Source organism: Schistocerca piceifrons, chromosome 3 (assembly GCF_021461385.2).
Source record: "Schistocerca piceifrons isolate TAMUIC-IGC-003096 chromosome 3, iqSchPice1.1, whole genome shotgun sequence".
Classification (NCBI taxonomy): domain Eukaryota; kingdom Metazoa; phylum Arthropoda; class Insecta; order Orthoptera; family Acrididae; genus Schistocerca; species Schistocerca piceifrons.
This window is the reverse complement of record NC_060140.1, coordinates 263,159,733-263,174,684: the sequence shown is the minus strand read 5'-3', so window position 1 is coordinate 263,174,684 and position 14,952 is coordinate 263,159,733. Positions and strand designations below refer to the sequence as shown.

Here is a 14,952-nt window from a genome sequence, read left to right as displayed (position 1 = left end):
TAGCGTTAAACGATATAAATATCAAAAATACTAGACACTTCGCGCCTGGAGAAAGTGCGAGTCGGCGCCTTCACCTTAATGTCAGAACGCGAAAATTGCACTAGTAGCTTTTTTTCAAGCAAGTTCTGTTCGTCCGTTCTCCGTAATCGTTTGGTATCTGATTAAACTGACATACTCGCCTATGGCTTTCGTAAACGAAAATTTCATTGTGACCCCGACGTGATTTGAACACGCAACCTTCTGATCTGGAGTCAGACGCGCTACCGTTGCGCCACGGAGTCGACGCTGCTTTGGTCTTGTCGTGAATAGGTTCCTCGAACACTTACTGTACCGTTCAAACCTAAGAAATAATGACAGTAGGATCCACGAGACACTCGTCCCAGATGTACTTGCTCTGGCGGGGGTGTAACTCAGTGGTAGAGTGTCTGCTTCGCATGCAGAAAGTCCTGGGTTCAAATCCCAGCTCCTCCAATTTTTGTTTCTCCGTGCAGCAGTACATGAAAACTTTTGCCTATCACCATATTCTACAAAATTCAGTGTACAAGATTCTTCCCCCAAGCAAGTGGATTTCGTACAGTTCGACCTCATGGCGGGAGGACGATGACCTGCAAGACCCTGGGCTGCGATCCCCCCCCCATTGAAATGTTGCTCCAAAGCCTTCGGTATGGCGTTCAGGGTGCATCTCAAACATGTATTTGCAACTCACCGCGACAATCGTCATTTGTTTTTTCGAGATACTGAAAAATGAAGGGGGCACCCGGGATTGAACCGGGGACCTCTCGATCTGCAGTCGAATGCTCTACGACTGAGCTATACCCCCTTTCACGATCTTTCCGTTCCCATAACTTAAGGAAAAATATTATACTCTGCCTGGCTAAAGACGTCTAATCGAGCAAAATATTGCGTAATCATTATCTCTCAGTTATATATTAGCGTTAAACGATATAAATATCAAAAATACTAGACACTTCGCGCCTGGAGAAAGTGCGAGTCGGCGCCTTCACCTTAATGTCAGAACGCGAAAATTGCACTAGTAGCTTTTTTTCAAGCAAGTTCTGTTCGTCCGTTCTCCGTAATCGTTTGGTATCTGATTAAACTGACATACTCGCCTATGGCTTTCGTAAACGAAAATTTCATTGTGACCCCGACGTGATTTGAACACGCAACCTTCTGATCTGGAGTCAGACGCGCTACCGTTGCGCCACGGAGTCGACGCTGCTTTGGTCTTGTCGTGAATAGGTTCCTCGAACACTTACTGTACCGTTCAAACCTAAGAAATAATGACAGTAGGATCCACGAGACACTCGTCCCAGATGTACTTGCTCTGGCGGGGGTGTAACTCAGTGGTAGAGTGTCTGCTTCGCATGCAGAAAGTCCTGGGTTCAAATCCCAGCTCCTCCAATTTTTGTTTCTCCGTGCAGCAGTACATGAAAACTTTTGCCTATCACCATATTCTACAAAATTCAGTGTACAAGATTCTTCCCCCAAGCAAGTGGATTTCGTACAGTTCGACCTCATGGCGGGAGGACGATGACCTGCAAGACCCTGGGCTGCGATCCCCCCCCATTGAAATGTTGCTCCAAAGCCTTCGGTATGGCGTTCAGGGTGCATCTCAAACATGTATTTGCAACTCACCGCGACAATCGTCATTTGTTTTTTCGAGATACTGAAAAATGAAGGGGGCACCCGGGATTGAACCGGGGACCTCTCGATCTGCAGTCGAATGCTCTACGACTGAGCTATACCCCCTTTCACGATCTTTCCGTTCCCATAACTTAAGGAAAAATATTATACTCTGCCTGGCTAAAGACGTCTAATCGAGCAAAATATTGCGTAATCATTATCTCTCAGTTATATATTAGCGTTAAACGATATAAATATCAAAAATACTAGACACTTCGCGCCTGGAGAAAGTGCGAGTCGGCGCCTTCACCTTAATGTCAGAACGCGAAAATTGCACTAGTAGCTTTTTTTCAAGCAAGTTCTGTTCGTCCGTTCTCCGTAATCGTTTGGTATCTGATTAAACTGACATACTCGCCTATGGCTTTCGTAAACGAAAATTTCATTGTGACCCCGACGTGATTTGAACACGCAACCTTCTGATCTGGAGTCAGACGCGCTACCGTTGCGCCACGGAGTCGACGCTGCTTTGGTCTTGTCGTGAATAGGTTCCTCGAACACTTACTGTACCGTTCAAACCTAAGAAATAATGACAGTAGGATCCACGAGACACTCGTCCCAGATGTACTTGCTCTGGCGGGGGTGTAACTCAGTGGTAGAGTGTCTGCTTCGCATGCAGAAAGTCCTGGGTTCAAATCCCAGCTCCTCCAATTTTTGTTTCTCCGTGCAGCAGTACATGAAAACTTTTGCCTATCACCATATTCTACAAAATTCAGTGTACAAGATTCTTCCCCCAAGCAAGTGGATTTCGTACAGTTCGACCTCATGGCGGGAGGACGATGACCTGCAAGACCCTGGGCTGCGATCCCCCCCCATTGAAATGTTGCTCCAAAGCCTTCGGTATGGCGTTCAGGGTGCATCTCAAACATGTATTTGCAACTCACCGCGACAATCGTCATTTGTTTTTTCGAGATACTGAAAAATGAAGGGGGCACCCGGGATTGAACCGGGGACCTCTCGATCTGCAGTCGAATGCTCTACGACTGAGCTATACCCCCTTTCACGATCTTTCCGTTCCCATAACTTAAGGAAAAATATTATACTCTGCCTGGCTAAAGACGTCTAATCGAGCAAAATATTGCGTAATCATTATCTCTCAGTTATATATTAGCGTTAAACGATATAAATATCAAAAATACTAGACACTTCGCGCCTGGAGAAAGTGCGAGTCGGCGCCTTCACCTTAATGTCAGAACGCGAAAATTGCACTAGTAGCTTTTTTTCAAGCAAGTTCTGTTCGTCCGTTCTCCGTAATCGTTTGGTATCTGATTAAACTGACATACTCGCCTATGGCTTTCGTAAACGAAAATTTCATTGTGACCCCGACGTGATTTGAACACGCAACCTTCTGATCTGGAGTCAGACGCGCTACCGTTGCGCCACGGAGTCGACGCTGCTTTGGTCTTGTCGTGAATAGGTTCCTCGAACACTTACTGTACCGTTCAAACCTAAGAAATAATGACAGTAGGATCCACGAGACACTCGTCCCAGATGTACTTGCTCTGGCGGGGGTGTAACTCAGTGGTAGAGTGTCTGCTTCGCATGCAGAAAGTCCTGGGTTCAAATCCCAGCTCCTCCAATTTTTGTTTCTCCGTGCAGCAGTACATGAAAACTTTTGCCTATCACCATATTCTACAAAATTCAGTGTACAAGATTCTTCCCCCAAGCAAGTGGATTTCGTACAGTTCGACCTCATGGCGGGAGGACGATGACCTGCAAGACCCTGGGCTGCGATCCCCCCCCATTGAAATGTTGCTCCAAAGCCTTCGGTATGGCGTTCAGGGTGCATCTCAAACATGTATTTGCAACTCACCGCGACAATCGTCATTTGTTTTTTCGAGATACTGAAAAATGAAGGGGGCACCCGGGATTGAACCGGGGACCTCTCGATCTGCAGTCGAATGCTCTACGACTGAGCTATACCCCCTTTCACGATCTTTCCGTTCCCATAACTTAAGGAAAAATATTATACTCTGCCTGGCTAAAGACGTCTAATCGAGCAAAATATTGCGTAATCATTATCTCTCAGTTATATATTAGCGTTAAACGATATAAATATCAAAAATACTAGACACTTCGCGCCTGGAGAAAGTGCGAGTCGGCGCCTTCACCTTAATGTCAGAACGCGAAAATTGCACTAGTAGCTTTTTTTCAAGCAAGTTCTGTTCGTCCGTTCTCCGTAATCGTTTGGATCTGATTAAACTGACATACTCGCCTATGGCTTTCGTAAACGAAAATTTCATTGTGACCCCGACGTGATTTGAACACGCAACCTTCTGATCTGGAGTCAGACGCGCTACCGTTGCGCCACGGAGTCGACGCTGCTTTGGTCTTGTCGTGAATAGGTTCCTCGAACACTTACTGTACCGTTCAAACCTAAGAAATAATGACAGTAGGATCCACGAGACACTCGTCCCAGATGTACTTGCTCTGGCGGGGGTGTAACTCAGTGGTAGAGTGTCTGCTTCGCATGCAGAAAGTCCTGGGTTCAAATCCCAGCTCCTCCAATTTTTGTTTCTCCGTGCAGCAGTACATGAAAACTTTTGCCTATCACCATATTCTACAAAATTCAGTGTACAAGATTCTTCCCCCAAGCAAGTGGATTTCGTACAGTTCGACCTCATGGCGGGAGGACGATGACCTGCAAGACCCTGGGCTGCGATCCCCCCCCCCCCCCCCCCATTGAAATGTTGCTCCAAAGCCTTCGGTATGGCGTTCAGGGTGCATCTCAAACATGTATTTGCAACTCACCGCGACAATCGTCATTTGTTTTTTCGAGATACTGAAAAATGAAGGGGGCACCCGGGATTGAACCGGGGACCTCTCGATCTGCAGTCGAATGCTCTACGACTGAGCTATACCCCCTTTCACGATCTTTCCGTTCCCATAACTTAAGGAAAAATATTATACTCTGCCTGGCTAAAGACGTCTAATCGAGCAAAATATTGCGTAATCATTATCTCTCAGTTATATATTAGCGTTAAACGATATAAATATCAAAAATACTAGACACTTCGCGCCTGGAGAAAGTGCGAGTCGGCGCCTTCACCTTAATGTCAGAACGCGAAAATTGCACTAGTAGCTTTTTTTCAAGCAAGTTCTGTTCGTCCGTTCTCCGTAATCGTTTGGTATCTGATTAAACTGACATACTCGCCTATGGCTTTCGTAAACGAAAATTTCATTGTGACCCCGACGTGATTTGAACACGCAACCTTCTGATCTGGAGTCAGACGCGCTACCGTTGCGCCACGGAGTCGACGCTGCTTTGGTCTTGTCGTGAATAGGTTCCTCGAACACTTACTGTACCGTTCAAACCTAAGAAATAATGACAGTAGGATCCACGAGACACTCGTCCCAGATGTACTTGCTCTGGCGGGGGTGTAACTCAGTGGTAGAGTGTCTGCTTCGCATGCAGAAAGTCCTGGGTTCAAATCCCAGCTCCTCCAATTTTTGTTTCTCCGTGCAGCAGTACATGAAAACTTTTGCCTATCACCATATTCTACAAAATTCAGTGTACAAGATTCTTCCCCCAAGCAAGTGGATTTCGTACAGTTCGACCTCATGGCGGGAGGACGATGACCTGCAAGACCCTGGGCTGCGATCCCCCCCCATTGAAATGTTGCTCCAAAGCCTTCGGTATGGCGTTCAGGGTGCATCTCAAACATGTATTTGCAACTCACCGCGACAATCGTCATTTGTTTTTTCGAGATACTGAAAAATGAAGGGGGCACCCGGGATTGAACCGGGGACCTCTCGATCTGCAGTCGAATGCTCTACGACTGAGCTATACCCCCTTTCACGATCTTTCCGTTCCCATAACTTAAGGAAAAATATTATACTCTGCCTGGCTAAAGACGTCTAATCGAGCAAAATATTGCGTAATCATTATCTCTCAGTTATATATTAGCGTTAAACGATATAAATATCAAAAATACTAGACACTTCGCGCCTGGAGAAAGTGCGAGTCGGCGCCTTCACCTTAATGTCAGAACGCGAAAATTGCACTAGTAGCTTTTTTTCAAGCAAGTTCTGTTCGTCCGTTCTCCGTAATCGTTTGGTATCTGATTAAACTGACATACTCGCCTATGGCTTTCGTAAACGAAAATTTCATTGTGACCCCGACGTGATTTGAACACGCAACCTTCTGATCTGGAGTCAGACGCGCTACCGTTGCGCCACGGAGTCGACGCTGCTTTGGTCTTGTCGTGAATAGGTTCCTCGAACACTTACTGTACCGTTCAAACCTAAGAAATAATGACAGTAGGATCCACGAGACACTCGTCCCAGATGTACTTGCTCTGGCGGGGGTGTAACTCAGTGGTAGAGTGTCTGCTTCGCATGCAGAAAGTCCTGGGTTCAAATCCCAGCTCCTCCAATTTTTGTTTCTCCGTGCAGCAGTACATGAAAACTTTTGCCTATCACCATATTCTACAAAATTCAGTGTACAAGATTCTTCCCCCAAGCAAGTGGATTTCGTACAGTTCGACCTCATGGCGGGAGGACGATGACCTGCAAGACCCTGGGCTGCGATCCCCCCCCCATTGAAATGTTGCTCCAAAGCCTTCGGTATGGCGTTCAGGGTGCATCTCAAACATGTATTTGCAACTCACCGCGACAATCGTCATTTGTTTTTTCGAGATACTGAAAAATGAAGGGGGCACCCGGGATTGAACCGGGGACCTCTCGATCTGCAGTCGAATGCTCTACGACTGAGCTATACCCCCTTTCACGATCTTTCCGTTCCCATAACTTAAGGAAAAATATTATACTCTGCCTGGCTAAAGACGTCTAATCGAGCAAAATATTGCGTAATCATTATCTCTCAGTTATATATTAGCGTTAAACGATATAAATATCAAAAATACTAGACACTTCGCGCCTGGAGAAAGTGCGAGTCGGCGCCTTCACCTTAATGTCAGAACGCGAAAATTGCACTAGTAGCTTTTTTTCAAGCAAGTTCTGTTCGTCCGTTCTCCGTAATCGTTTGGTATCTGATTAAACTGACATACTCGCCTATGGCTTTCGTAAACGAAAATTTCATTGTGACCCCGACGTGATTTGAACACGCAACCTTCTGATCTGGAGTCAGACGCGCTACCGTTGCGCCACGGAGTCGACGCTGCTTTGGTCTTGTCGTGAATAGGTTCCTCGAACACTTACTGTACCGTTCAAACCTAAGAAATAATGACAGTAGGATCCACGAGACACTCGTCCCAGATGTACTTGCTCTGGCGGGGGTGTAACTCAGTGGTAGAGTGTCTGCTTCGCATGCAGAAAGTCCTGGGTTCAAATCCCAGCTCCTCCAATTTTTGTTTCTCCGTGCAGCAGTACATGAAAACTTTTGCCTATCACCATATTCTACAAAATTCAGTGTACAAGATTCTTCCCCCAAGCAAGTGGATTTCGTACAGTTCGACCTCATGGCGGGAGGACGATGACCTGCAAGACCCTGGGCTGCGATCCCCCCCCCATTGAAATGTTGCTCCAAAGCCTTCGGTATGGCGTTCAGGGTGCATCTCAAACATGTATTTGCAACTCACCGCGACAATCGTCATTTGTTTTTTCGAGATACTGAAAAATGAAGGGGGCACCCGGGATTGAACCGGGGACCTCTCGATCTGCAGTCGAATGCTCTACGACTGAGCTATACCCCCTTTCACGATCTTTCCGTTCCCATAACTTAAGGAAAAATATTATACTCTGCCTGGCTAAAGACGTCTAATCGAGCAAAATATTGCGTAATCATTATCTCTCAGTTATATATTAGCGTTAAACGATATAAATATCAAAAATACTAGACACTTCGCGCCTGGAGAAAGTGCGAGTCGGCGCCTTCACCTTAATGTCAGAACGCGAAAATTGCACTAGTAGCTTTTTTTCAAGCAAGTTCTGTTCGTCCGTTCTCCGTAATCGTTTGGTATCTGATTAAACTGACATACTCGCCTATGGCTTTCGTAAACGAAAATTTCATTGTGACCCCGACGTGATTTGAACACGCAACCTTCTGATCTGGAGTCAGACGCGCTACCGTTGCGCCACGGAGTCGACGCTGCTTTGGTCTTGTCGTGAATAGGTTCCTCGAACACTTACTGTACCGTTCAAACCTAAGAAATAATGACAGTAGGATCCACGAGACACTCGTCCCAGATGTACTTGCTCTGGCGGGGGTGTAACTCAGTGGTAGAGTGTCTGCTTCGCATGCAGAAAGTCCTGGGTTCAAATCCCAGCTCCTCCAATTTTTGTTTCTCCGTGCAGCAGTACATGAAAACTTTTGCCTATCACCATATTCTACAAAATTCAGTGTACAAGATTCTTCCCCCAAGCAAGTGGATTTCGTACAGTTCGACCTCATGGCGGGAGGACGATGACCTGCAAGACCCTGGGCTGCGATCCCCCCCCCATTGAAATGTTGCTCCAAAGCCTTCGGTATGGCGTTCAGGGTGCATCTCAAACATGTATTTGCAACTCACCGCGACAATCGTCATTTGTTTTTTCGAGATACTGAAAAATGAAGGGGGCACCCGGGATTGAACCGGGGACCTCTCGATCTGCAGTCGAATGCTCTACGACTGAGCTATACCCCCTTTCACGATCTTTCCGTTCCCATAACTTAAGGAAAAATATTATACTCTGCCTGGCTAAAGACGTCTAATCGAGCAAAATATTGCGTAATCATTATCTCTCAGTTATATATTAGCGTTAAACGATATAAATATCAAAAATACTAGACACTTCGCGCCTGGAGAAAGTGCGAGTCGGCGCCTTCACCTTAATGTCAGAACGCGAAAATTGCACTAGTAGCTTTTTTTCAAGCAAGTTCTGTTCGTCCGTTCTCCGTAATCGTTTGGTATCTGATTAAACTGACATACTCGCCTATGGCTTTCGTAAACGAAAATTTCATTGTGACCCCGACGTGATTTGAACACGCAACCTTCTGATCTGGAGTCAGACGCGCTACCGTTGCGCCACGGAGTCGACGCTGCTTTGGTCTTGTCGTGAATAGGTTCCTCGAACACTTACTGTACCGTTCAAACCTAAGAAATAATGACAGTAGGATCCACGAGACACTCGTCCCAGATGTACTTGCTCTGGCGGGGGTGTAACTCAGTGGTAGAGTGTCTGCTTCGCATGCAGAAAGTCCTGGGTTCAAATCCCAGCTCCTCCAATTTTTGTTTCTCCGTGCAGCAGTACATGAAAACTTTTGCCTATCACCATATTCTACAAAATTCAGTGTACAAGATTCTTCCCCCAAGCAAGTGGATTTCGTACAGTTCGACCTCATGGCGGGAGGACGATGACCTGCAAGACCCTGGGCTGCGATCCCCCCCCCCCCCCCCCCCCATTGAAATGTTGCTCCAAAGCCTTCGGTATGGCGTTCAGGGTGCATCTCAAACATGTATTTGCAACTCACCGCGACAATCGTCATTTGTTTTTTCGAGATACTGAAAAATGAAGGGGGCACCCGGGATTGAACCGGGGACCTCTCGATCTGCAGTCGAATGCTCTACGACTGAGCTATACCCCCTTTCACGATCTTTCCGTTCCCATAACTTAAGGAAAAATATTATACTCTGCCTGGCTAAAGACGTCTAATCGAGCAAAATATTGCGTAATCATTATCTCTCAGTTATATATTAGCGTTAAACGATATAAATATCAAAAATACTAGACACTTCGCGCCTGGAGAAAGTGCGAGTCGGCGCCTTCACCTTAATGTCAGAACGCGAAAATTGCACTAGTAGCTTTTTTTCAAGCAAGTTCTGTTCGTCCGTTCTCCGTAATCGTTTGGTATCTGATTAAACTGACATACTCGCCTATGGCTTTCGTAAACGAAAATTTCATTGTGACCCCGACGTGATTTGAACACGCAACCTTCTGATCTGGAGTCAGACGCGCTACCGTTGCGCCACGGAGTCGACGCTGCTTTGGTCTTGTCGTGAATAGGTTCCTCGAACACTTACTGTACCGTTCAAACCTAAGAAATAATGACAGTAGGATCCACGAGACACTCGTCCCAGATGTACTTGCTCTGGCGGGGGTGTAACTCAGTGGTAGAGTGTCTGCTTCGCATGCAGAAAGTCCTGGGTTCAAATCCCAGCTCCTCCAATTTTTGTTTCTCCGTGCAGCAGTACATGAAAACTTTTGCCTATCACCATATTCTACAAAATTCAGTGTACAAGATTCTTCCCCCAAGCAAGTGGATTTCGTACAGTTCGACCTCATGGCGGGAGGACGATGACCTGCAAGACCCTGGGCTGCGATCCCCCCCCATTGAAATGTTGCTCCAAAGCCTTCGGTATGGCGTTCAGGGTGCATCTCAAACATGTATTTGCAACTCACCGCGACAATCGTCATTTGTTTTTTCGAGATACTGAAAAATGAAGGGGGCACCCGGGATTGAACCGGGGACCTCTCGATCTGCAGTCGAATGCTCTACGACTGAGCTATACCCCCTTTCACGATCTTTCCGTTCCCATAACTTAAGGAAAAATATTATACTCTGCCTGGCTAAAGACGTCTAATCGAGCAAAATATTGCGTAATCATTATCTCTCAGTTATATATTAGCGTTAAACGATATAAATATCAAAAATACTAGACACTTCGCGCCTGGAGAAAGTGCGAGTCGGCGCCTTCACCTTAATGTCAGAACGCGAAAATTGCACTAGTAGCTTTTTTTCAAGCAAGTTCTGTTCGTCCGTTCTCCGTAATCGTTTGGTATCTGATTAAACTGACATACTCGCCTATGGCTTTCGTAAACGAAAATTTCATTGTGACCCCGACGTGATTTGAACACGCAACCTTCTGATCTGGAGTCAGACGCGCTACCGTTGCGCCACGGAGTCGACGCTGCTTTGGTCTTGTCGTGAATAGGTTCCTCGAACACTTACTGTACCGTTCAAACCTAAGAAATAATGACAGTAGGATCCACGAGACACTCGTCCCAGATGTACTTGCTCTGGCGGGGGTGTAACTCAGTGGTAGAGTGTCTGCTTCGCATGCAGAAAGTCCTGGGTTCAAATCCCAGCTCCTCCAATTTTTGTTTCTCCGTGCAGCAGTACATGAAAACTTTTGCCTATCACCATATTCTACAAAATTCAGTGTACAAGATTCTTCCCCCAAGCAAGTGGATTTCGTACAGTTCGACCTCATGGCGGGAGGACGATGACCTGCAAGACCCTGGGCTGCGCTCCCCCCCCCCCCCCCCCCCCATTGAAATGTTGCTCCAAAGCCTTCGGTATGGCGTTCAGGGTGCATCTCAAACATGTATTTGCAACTCACCGCGACAATCGTCATTTGTTTTTTCGAGATACTGAAAAATGAAGGGGGCACCCGGGATTGAACCGGGGACCTCTCGATCTGCAGTCGAATGCTCTACGACTGAGCTATACCCCCTTTCACGATCTTTCCGTTCCCATAACTTAAGGAAAAATATTATACTCTGCCTGGCTAAAGACGTCTAATCGAGCAAAATATTGCGTAATCATTATCTCTCAGTTATATATTAGCGTTAAACGATATAAATATCAAAAATACTAGACACTTCGCGCCTGGAGAAAGTGCGAGTCGGCGCCTTCACCTTAATGTCAGAACGCGAAAATTGCACTAGTAGCTTTTTTTCAAGCAAGTTCTGTTCGTCCGTTCTCCGTAATCGTTTGGTATCTGATTAAACTGACATACTCGCCTATGGCTTTCGTAAACGAAAATTTCATTGTGACCCCGACGTGATTTGAACACGCAACCTTCTGATCTGGAGTCAGACGCGCTACCGTTGCGCCACGGAGTCGACGCTGCTTTGGTCTTGTCGTGAATAGGTTCCTCGAACACTTACTGTACCGTTCAAACCTAAGAAATAATGACAGTAGGATCCACGAGACACTCGTCCCAGATGTACTTGCTCTGGCGGGGGTGTAACTCAGTGGTAGAGTGTCTGCTTCGCATGCAGAAAGTCCTGGGTTCAAATCCCAGCTCCTCCAATTTTTGTTTCTCCGTGCAGCAGTACATGAAAACTTTTGCCTATCACCATATTCTACAAAATTCAGTGTACAAGATTCTTCCCCCAAGCAAGTGGATTTCGTACAGTTCGACCTCATGGCGGGAGGACGATGACCTGCAAGACCCTGGGCTGCGATCCCCCCCCATTGAAATGTTGCTCCAAAGCCTTCGGTATGGCGTTCAGGGTGCATCTCAAACATGTATTTGCAACTCACCGCGACAATCGTCATTTGTTTTTTCGAGATACTGAAAAATGAAGGGGGCACCCGGGATTGAACCGGGGACCTCTCGATCTGCAGTCGAATGCTCTACGACTGAGCTATACCCCCTTTCACGATCTTTCCGTTCCCATAACTTAAGGAAAAATATTATACTCTGCCTGGCTAAAGACGTCTAATCGAGCAAAATATTGCGTAATCATTATCTCTCAGTTATATATTAGCGTTAAACGATATAAATATCAAAAATACTAGACACTTCGCGCCTGGAGAAAGTGCGAGTCGGCGCCTTCACCTTAATGTCAGAACGCGAAAATTGCACTAGTAGCTTTTTTTCAAGCAAGTTCTGTTCGTCCGTTCTCCGTAATCGTTTGGTATCTGATTAAACTGACATACTCGCCTATGGCTTTCGTAAACGAAAATTTCATTGTGACCCCGACGTGATTTGAACACGCAACCTTCTGATCTGGAGTCAGACGCGCTACCGTTGCGCCACGGAGTCGACGCTGCTTTGGTCTTGTCGTGAATAGGTTCCTCGAACACTTACTGTACCGTTCAAACCTAAGAAATAATGACAGTAGGATCCACGAGACACTCGTCCCAGATGTACTTGCTCTGGCGGGGGTGTAACTCAGTGGTAGAGTGTCTGCTTCGCATGCAGAAAGTCCTGGGTTCAAATCCCAGCTCCTCCAATTTTTGTTTCTCCGTGCAGCAGTACATGAAAACTTTTGCCTATCACCATATTCTACAAAATTCAGTGTACAAGATTCTTCCCCCAAGCAAGTGGATTTCGTACAGTTCGACCTCATGGCGGGAGGACGATGACCTGCAAGACCCTGGGCTGCGATCCCCCCCCATTGAAATGTTGCTCCAAAGCCTTCGGTATGGCGTTCAGGGTGCATCTCAAACATGTATTTGCAACTCACCGCGACAATCGTCATTTGTTTTTTCGAGATACTGAAAAATGAAGGGGGCACCCGGGATTGAACCGGGGACCTCTCGATCTGCAGTCGAATGCTCTACGACTGAGCTATACCCCCTTTCACGATCTTTCCGTTCCCATAACTTAAGGAAAAATATTATACTCTGCCTGGCTAAAGACGTCTAATCGAGCAAAATATTGCGTAATCATTATCTCTCAGTTATATATTAGCGTTAAACGATATAAATATCAAAAATACTAGACACTTCGCGCCTGGAGAAAGTGCGAGTCGGCGCCTTCACCTTAATGTCAGAACGCGAAAATTGCACTAGTAGCTTTTTTTCAAGCAAGTTCTGTTCGTCCGTTCTCCGTAATCGTTTGGTATCTGATTAAACTGACATACTCGCCTATGGCTTTCGTAAACGAAAATTTCATTGTGACCCCGACGTGATTTGAACACGCAACCTTCTGATCTGGAGTCAGACGCGCTACCGTTGCGCCACGGAGTCGACGCTGCTTTGGTCTTGTCGTGAATAGGTTCCTCGAACACTTACTGTACCCGTTCAAACCTAAGAAATAATGACAGTAGGATCCACGAGACACTCGTCCCAGATGTACTTGCTCTGGCGGGGGTGTAACTCAGTGGTAGAGTGTCTGCTTCGCATGCAGAAAGTCCTGGGTTCAAATCCCAGCTCCTCCAATTTTTGTTTCTCCGTGCAGCAGTACATGAAAACTTTTGCCTATCACCATATTCTACAAAATTCAGTGTACAAGATTCTTCCCCCAAGCAAGTGGATTTCGTACAGTTCGACCTCATGGCGGGAGGACGATGACCTGCAAGACCCTGGGCTGCGATCCCCCCCCATTGAAATGTTGCTCCAAAGCCTTCGGTATGGCGTTCAGGGTGCATCTCAAACATGTATTTGCAACTCACCGCGACAATCGTCATTTGTTTTTTCGAGATACTGAAAAATGAAGGGGGCACCCGGGATTGAACCGGGGACCTCTCGATCTGCAGTCGAATGCTCTACGACTGAGCTATACCCCCTTTCACGATCTTTCCGTTCCCATAACTTAAGGAAAAATATTATACTCTGCCTGGCTAAAGACGTCTAATCGAGCAAAATATTGCGTAATCATTATCTCTCAGTTATATATTAGCGTTAAACGATATAAATATCAAAAATACTAGACACTTCGCGCCTGGAGAAAGTGCGAGTCGGCGCCTTCACCTTAATGTCAGAACGCGAAAATTGCACTAGTAGCTTTTTTTCAAGCAAGTTCTGTTCGTCCGTTCTCCGTAATCGTTTGGTATCTGATTAAACTGACATACTCGCCTATGGCTTTCGTAAACGAAAATTTCATTGTGACCCCGACGTGATTTGAACACGCAACCTTCTGATCTGGAGTCAGACGCGCTACCGTTGCGCCACGGAGTCGACGCTGCTTTGGTCTTGTCGTGAATAGGTTCCTCGAACACTTACTGTACCGTTCAAACCTAAGAAATAATGACAGTAGGATCCACGAGACACTCGTCCCAGATGTACTTGCTCTGGCGGGGGTGTAACTCAGTGGTAGAGTGTCTGCTTCGCATGCAGAAAGTCCTGGGTTCAAATCCCAGCTCCTCCAATTTTTGTTTCTCCGTGCAGCAGTACATGAAAACTTTTGCCTATCACCATATTCTACAAAATTCAGTGTACAAGATTCTTCCCCCAAGCAAGTGGATTTCGTACAGTTCGACCTCATGGCGGGAGGACGATGACCTGCAAGACCCTGGGCTGCGATCCCCCCCCCCCCCCCCCATTGAAATGTTGCTCCAAAGCCTTCGGTATGGCGTTCAGGGTGCATCTCAAACATGTATTTGCAACTCACCGCGACAATCGTCATTTGTTTTTTCGAGATACTGAAAAATGAAGGGGGCACCCGGGATTGAACCGGGGACCTCTCGATCTGCAGTCGAATGCTCTACGACTGAGCTATACCCCCTTTCACGATCTTTCCGTTCCCATAACTTAAGGAAAAATATTATACTCTGCCTGGCTAAAGACGTCTAATCGAGCAAAATATTGCGTAATCATTATCTCTCAGTTATATATTAGCGTTAAACGATATAAATATCAAAAATACTAGACACTTC

At 46.3% G+C, this 14,952-nt stretch overlaps 48 non-coding genes across 48 annotated transcripts; 16 read left to right on the top strand and 32 right to left on the bottom strand.

Annotated features, from left to right (window-relative positions):
* Nucleotides 1-209: 209 nt before the first annotated feature.
* Nucleotides 210-281, bottom strand: Trnaw-cca. The gene has a single exon. It is a non-coding gene; the product is annotated as a tRNA-Trp (tRNA).
* A 118-nt stretch (nucleotides 282-399) lies between these two features.
* On the top strand, nucleotides 400-471 carry Trnaa-cgc. Its single transcript has one exon. It is a non-coding gene; the product is annotated as a tRNA-Ala (tRNA).
* A 277-nt stretch (nucleotides 472-748) lies between these two features.
* On the bottom strand, nucleotides 749-820 carry Trnac-gca. The gene has a single exon. It is a non-coding gene; the product is annotated as a tRNA-Cys (tRNA).
* A 319-nt stretch (nucleotides 821-1,139) lies between these two features.
* Nucleotides 1,140-1,211, bottom strand: Trnaw-cca. The gene has a single exon. It is a non-coding gene; the product is annotated as a tRNA-Trp (tRNA).
* A 118-nt stretch (nucleotides 1,212-1,329) lies between these two features.
* Nucleotides 1,330-1,401, top strand: Trnaa-cgc. The gene has a single exon. It is a non-coding gene; the product is annotated as a tRNA-Ala (tRNA).
* A 276-nt stretch (nucleotides 1,402-1,677) lies between these two features.
* Trnac-gca lies at nucleotides 1,678-1,749 on the bottom strand. Its single transcript has one exon. It is a non-coding gene; the product is annotated as a tRNA-Cys (tRNA).
* A 319-nt stretch (nucleotides 1,750-2,068) lies between these two features.
* Trnaw-cca lies at nucleotides 2,069-2,140 on the bottom strand. The gene has a single exon. It is a non-coding gene; the product is annotated as a tRNA-Trp (tRNA).
* A 118-nt stretch (nucleotides 2,141-2,258) lies between these two features.
* Trnaa-cgc lies at nucleotides 2,259-2,330 on the top strand. Its single transcript has one exon. It is a non-coding gene; the product is annotated as a tRNA-Ala (tRNA).
* Nucleotides 2,331-2,606: 276 nt separating this feature from the next.
* On the bottom strand, nucleotides 2,607-2,678 carry Trnac-gca. The gene has a single exon. It is a non-coding gene; the product is annotated as a tRNA-Cys (tRNA).
* Nucleotides 2,679-2,997: 319 nt separating this feature from the next.
* On the bottom strand, nucleotides 2,998-3,069 carry Trnaw-cca. Its single transcript has one exon. It is a non-coding gene; the product is annotated as a tRNA-Trp (tRNA).
* Nucleotides 3,070-3,187: 118 nt separating this feature from the next.
* Trnaa-cgc lies at nucleotides 3,188-3,259 on the top strand. Its single transcript has one exon. It is a non-coding gene; the product is annotated as a tRNA-Ala (tRNA).
* Nucleotides 3,260-3,535: 276 nt separating this feature from the next.
* Nucleotides 3,536-3,607, bottom strand: Trnac-gca. The gene has a single exon. It is a non-coding gene; the product is annotated as a tRNA-Cys (tRNA).
* A 318-nt stretch (nucleotides 3,608-3,925) lies between these two features.
* Trnaw-cca lies at nucleotides 3,926-3,997 on the bottom strand. The gene has a single exon. It is a non-coding gene; the product is annotated as a tRNA-Trp (tRNA).
* Nucleotides 3,998-4,115: 118 nt separating this feature from the next.
* On the top strand, nucleotides 4,116-4,187 carry Trnaa-cgc. The gene has a single exon. It is a non-coding gene; the product is annotated as a tRNA-Ala (tRNA).
* A 286-nt stretch (nucleotides 4,188-4,473) lies between these two features.
* Nucleotides 4,474-4,545, bottom strand: Trnac-gca. Its single transcript has one exon. It is a non-coding gene; the product is annotated as a tRNA-Cys (tRNA).
* A 319-nt stretch (nucleotides 4,546-4,864) lies between these two features.
* Nucleotides 4,865-4,936, bottom strand: Trnaw-cca. The gene has a single exon. It is a non-coding gene; the product is annotated as a tRNA-Trp (tRNA).
* Nucleotides 4,937-5,054: 118 nt separating this feature from the next.
* Trnaa-cgc lies at nucleotides 5,055-5,126 on the top strand. The gene has a single exon. It is a non-coding gene; the product is annotated as a tRNA-Ala (tRNA).
* A 276-nt stretch (nucleotides 5,127-5,402) lies between these two features.
* Trnac-gca lies at nucleotides 5,403-5,474 on the bottom strand. Its single transcript has one exon. It is a non-coding gene; the product is annotated as a tRNA-Cys (tRNA).
* Nucleotides 5,475-5,793: 319 nt separating this feature from the next.
* Trnaw-cca lies at nucleotides 5,794-5,865 on the bottom strand. The gene has a single exon. It is a non-coding gene; the product is annotated as a tRNA-Trp (tRNA).
* Nucleotides 5,866-5,983: 118 nt separating this feature from the next.
* Nucleotides 5,984-6,055, top strand: Trnaa-cgc. The gene has a single exon. It is a non-coding gene; the product is annotated as a tRNA-Ala (tRNA).
* Nucleotides 6,056-6,332: 277 nt separating this feature from the next.
* Trnac-gca lies at nucleotides 6,333-6,404 on the bottom strand. Its single transcript has one exon. It is a non-coding gene; the product is annotated as a tRNA-Cys (tRNA).
* A 319-nt stretch (nucleotides 6,405-6,723) lies between these two features.
* On the bottom strand, nucleotides 6,724-6,795 carry Trnaw-cca. Its single transcript has one exon. It is a non-coding gene; the product is annotated as a tRNA-Trp (tRNA).
* A 118-nt stretch (nucleotides 6,796-6,913) lies between these two features.
* Trnaa-cgc lies at nucleotides 6,914-6,985 on the top strand. The gene has a single exon. It is a non-coding gene; the product is annotated as a tRNA-Ala (tRNA).
* Nucleotides 6,986-7,262: 277 nt separating this feature from the next.
* On the bottom strand, nucleotides 7,263-7,334 carry Trnac-gca. Its single transcript has one exon. It is a non-coding gene; the product is annotated as a tRNA-Cys (tRNA).
* Nucleotides 7,335-7,653: 319 nt separating this feature from the next.
* Nucleotides 7,654-7,725, bottom strand: Trnaw-cca. The gene has a single exon. It is a non-coding gene; the product is annotated as a tRNA-Trp (tRNA).
* A 118-nt stretch (nucleotides 7,726-7,843) lies between these two features.
* Nucleotides 7,844-7,915, top strand: Trnaa-cgc. The gene has a single exon. It is a non-coding gene; the product is annotated as a tRNA-Ala (tRNA).
* Nucleotides 7,916-8,192: 277 nt separating this feature from the next.
* Trnac-gca lies at nucleotides 8,193-8,264 on the bottom strand. Its single transcript has one exon. It is a non-coding gene; the product is annotated as a tRNA-Cys (tRNA).
* A 319-nt stretch (nucleotides 8,265-8,583) lies between these two features.
* Nucleotides 8,584-8,655, bottom strand: Trnaw-cca. The gene has a single exon. It is a non-coding gene; the product is annotated as a tRNA-Trp (tRNA).
* A 118-nt stretch (nucleotides 8,656-8,773) lies between these two features.
* On the top strand, nucleotides 8,774-8,845 carry Trnaa-cgc. The gene has a single exon. It is a non-coding gene; the product is annotated as a tRNA-Ala (tRNA).
* Nucleotides 8,846-9,133: 288 nt separating this feature from the next.
* Trnac-gca lies at nucleotides 9,134-9,205 on the bottom strand. Its single transcript has one exon. It is a non-coding gene; the product is annotated as a tRNA-Cys (tRNA).
* A 319-nt stretch (nucleotides 9,206-9,524) lies between these two features.
* Nucleotides 9,525-9,596, bottom strand: Trnaw-cca. The gene has a single exon. It is a non-coding gene; the product is annotated as a tRNA-Trp (tRNA).
* Nucleotides 9,597-9,714: 118 nt separating this feature from the next.
* On the top strand, nucleotides 9,715-9,786 carry Trnaa-cgc. The gene has a single exon. It is a non-coding gene; the product is annotated as a tRNA-Ala (tRNA).
* A 276-nt stretch (nucleotides 9,787-10,062) lies between these two features.
* On the bottom strand, nucleotides 10,063-10,134 carry Trnac-gca. Its single transcript has one exon. It is a non-coding gene; the product is annotated as a tRNA-Cys (tRNA).
* Nucleotides 10,135-10,453: 319 nt separating this feature from the next.
* On the bottom strand, nucleotides 10,454-10,525 carry Trnaw-cca. Its single transcript has one exon. It is a non-coding gene; the product is annotated as a tRNA-Trp (tRNA).
* A 118-nt stretch (nucleotides 10,526-10,643) lies between these two features.
* Trnaa-cgc lies at nucleotides 10,644-10,715 on the top strand. The gene has a single exon. It is a non-coding gene; the product is annotated as a tRNA-Ala (tRNA).
* Nucleotides 10,716-11,003: 288 nt separating this feature from the next.
* Trnac-gca lies at nucleotides 11,004-11,075 on the bottom strand. The gene has a single exon. It is a non-coding gene; the product is annotated as a tRNA-Cys (tRNA).
* A 319-nt stretch (nucleotides 11,076-11,394) lies between these two features.
* On the bottom strand, nucleotides 11,395-11,466 carry Trnaw-cca. Its single transcript has one exon. It is a non-coding gene; the product is annotated as a tRNA-Trp (tRNA).
* Nucleotides 11,467-11,584: 118 nt separating this feature from the next.
* Trnaa-cgc lies at nucleotides 11,585-11,656 on the top strand. The gene has a single exon. It is a non-coding gene; the product is annotated as a tRNA-Ala (tRNA).
* Nucleotides 11,657-11,932: 276 nt separating this feature from the next.
* Trnac-gca lies at nucleotides 11,933-12,004 on the bottom strand. The gene has a single exon. It is a non-coding gene; the product is annotated as a tRNA-Cys (tRNA).
* Nucleotides 12,005-12,323: 319 nt separating this feature from the next.
* Trnaw-cca lies at nucleotides 12,324-12,395 on the bottom strand. The gene has a single exon. It is a non-coding gene; the product is annotated as a tRNA-Trp (tRNA).
* A 118-nt stretch (nucleotides 12,396-12,513) lies between these two features.
* Trnaa-cgc lies at nucleotides 12,514-12,585 on the top strand. Its single transcript has one exon. It is a non-coding gene; the product is annotated as a tRNA-Ala (tRNA).
* A 276-nt stretch (nucleotides 12,586-12,861) lies between these two features.
* Trnac-gca lies at nucleotides 12,862-12,933 on the bottom strand. The gene has a single exon. It is a non-coding gene; the product is annotated as a tRNA-Cys (tRNA).
* Nucleotides 12,934-13,252: 319 nt separating this feature from the next.
* Nucleotides 13,253-13,324, bottom strand: Trnaw-cca. Its single transcript has one exon. It is a non-coding gene; the product is annotated as a tRNA-Trp (tRNA).
* A 119-nt stretch (nucleotides 13,325-13,443) lies between these two features.
* Nucleotides 13,444-13,515, top strand: Trnaa-cgc. The gene has a single exon. It is a non-coding gene; the product is annotated as a tRNA-Ala (tRNA).
* Nucleotides 13,516-13,791: 276 nt separating this feature from the next.
* On the bottom strand, nucleotides 13,792-13,863 carry Trnac-gca. Its single transcript has one exon. It is a non-coding gene; the product is annotated as a tRNA-Cys (tRNA).
* A 319-nt stretch (nucleotides 13,864-14,182) lies between these two features.
* Trnaw-cca lies at nucleotides 14,183-14,254 on the bottom strand. The gene has a single exon. It is a non-coding gene; the product is annotated as a tRNA-Trp (tRNA).
* Nucleotides 14,255-14,372: 118 nt separating this feature from the next.
* Trnaa-cgc lies at nucleotides 14,373-14,444 on the top strand. The gene has a single exon. It is a non-coding gene; the product is annotated as a tRNA-Ala (tRNA).
* Nucleotides 14,445-14,729: 285 nt separating this feature from the next.
* Trnac-gca lies at nucleotides 14,730-14,801 on the bottom strand. Its single transcript has one exon. It is a non-coding gene; the product is annotated as a tRNA-Cys (tRNA).
* Nucleotides 14,802-14,952: the final 151 nt, after the last annotated feature.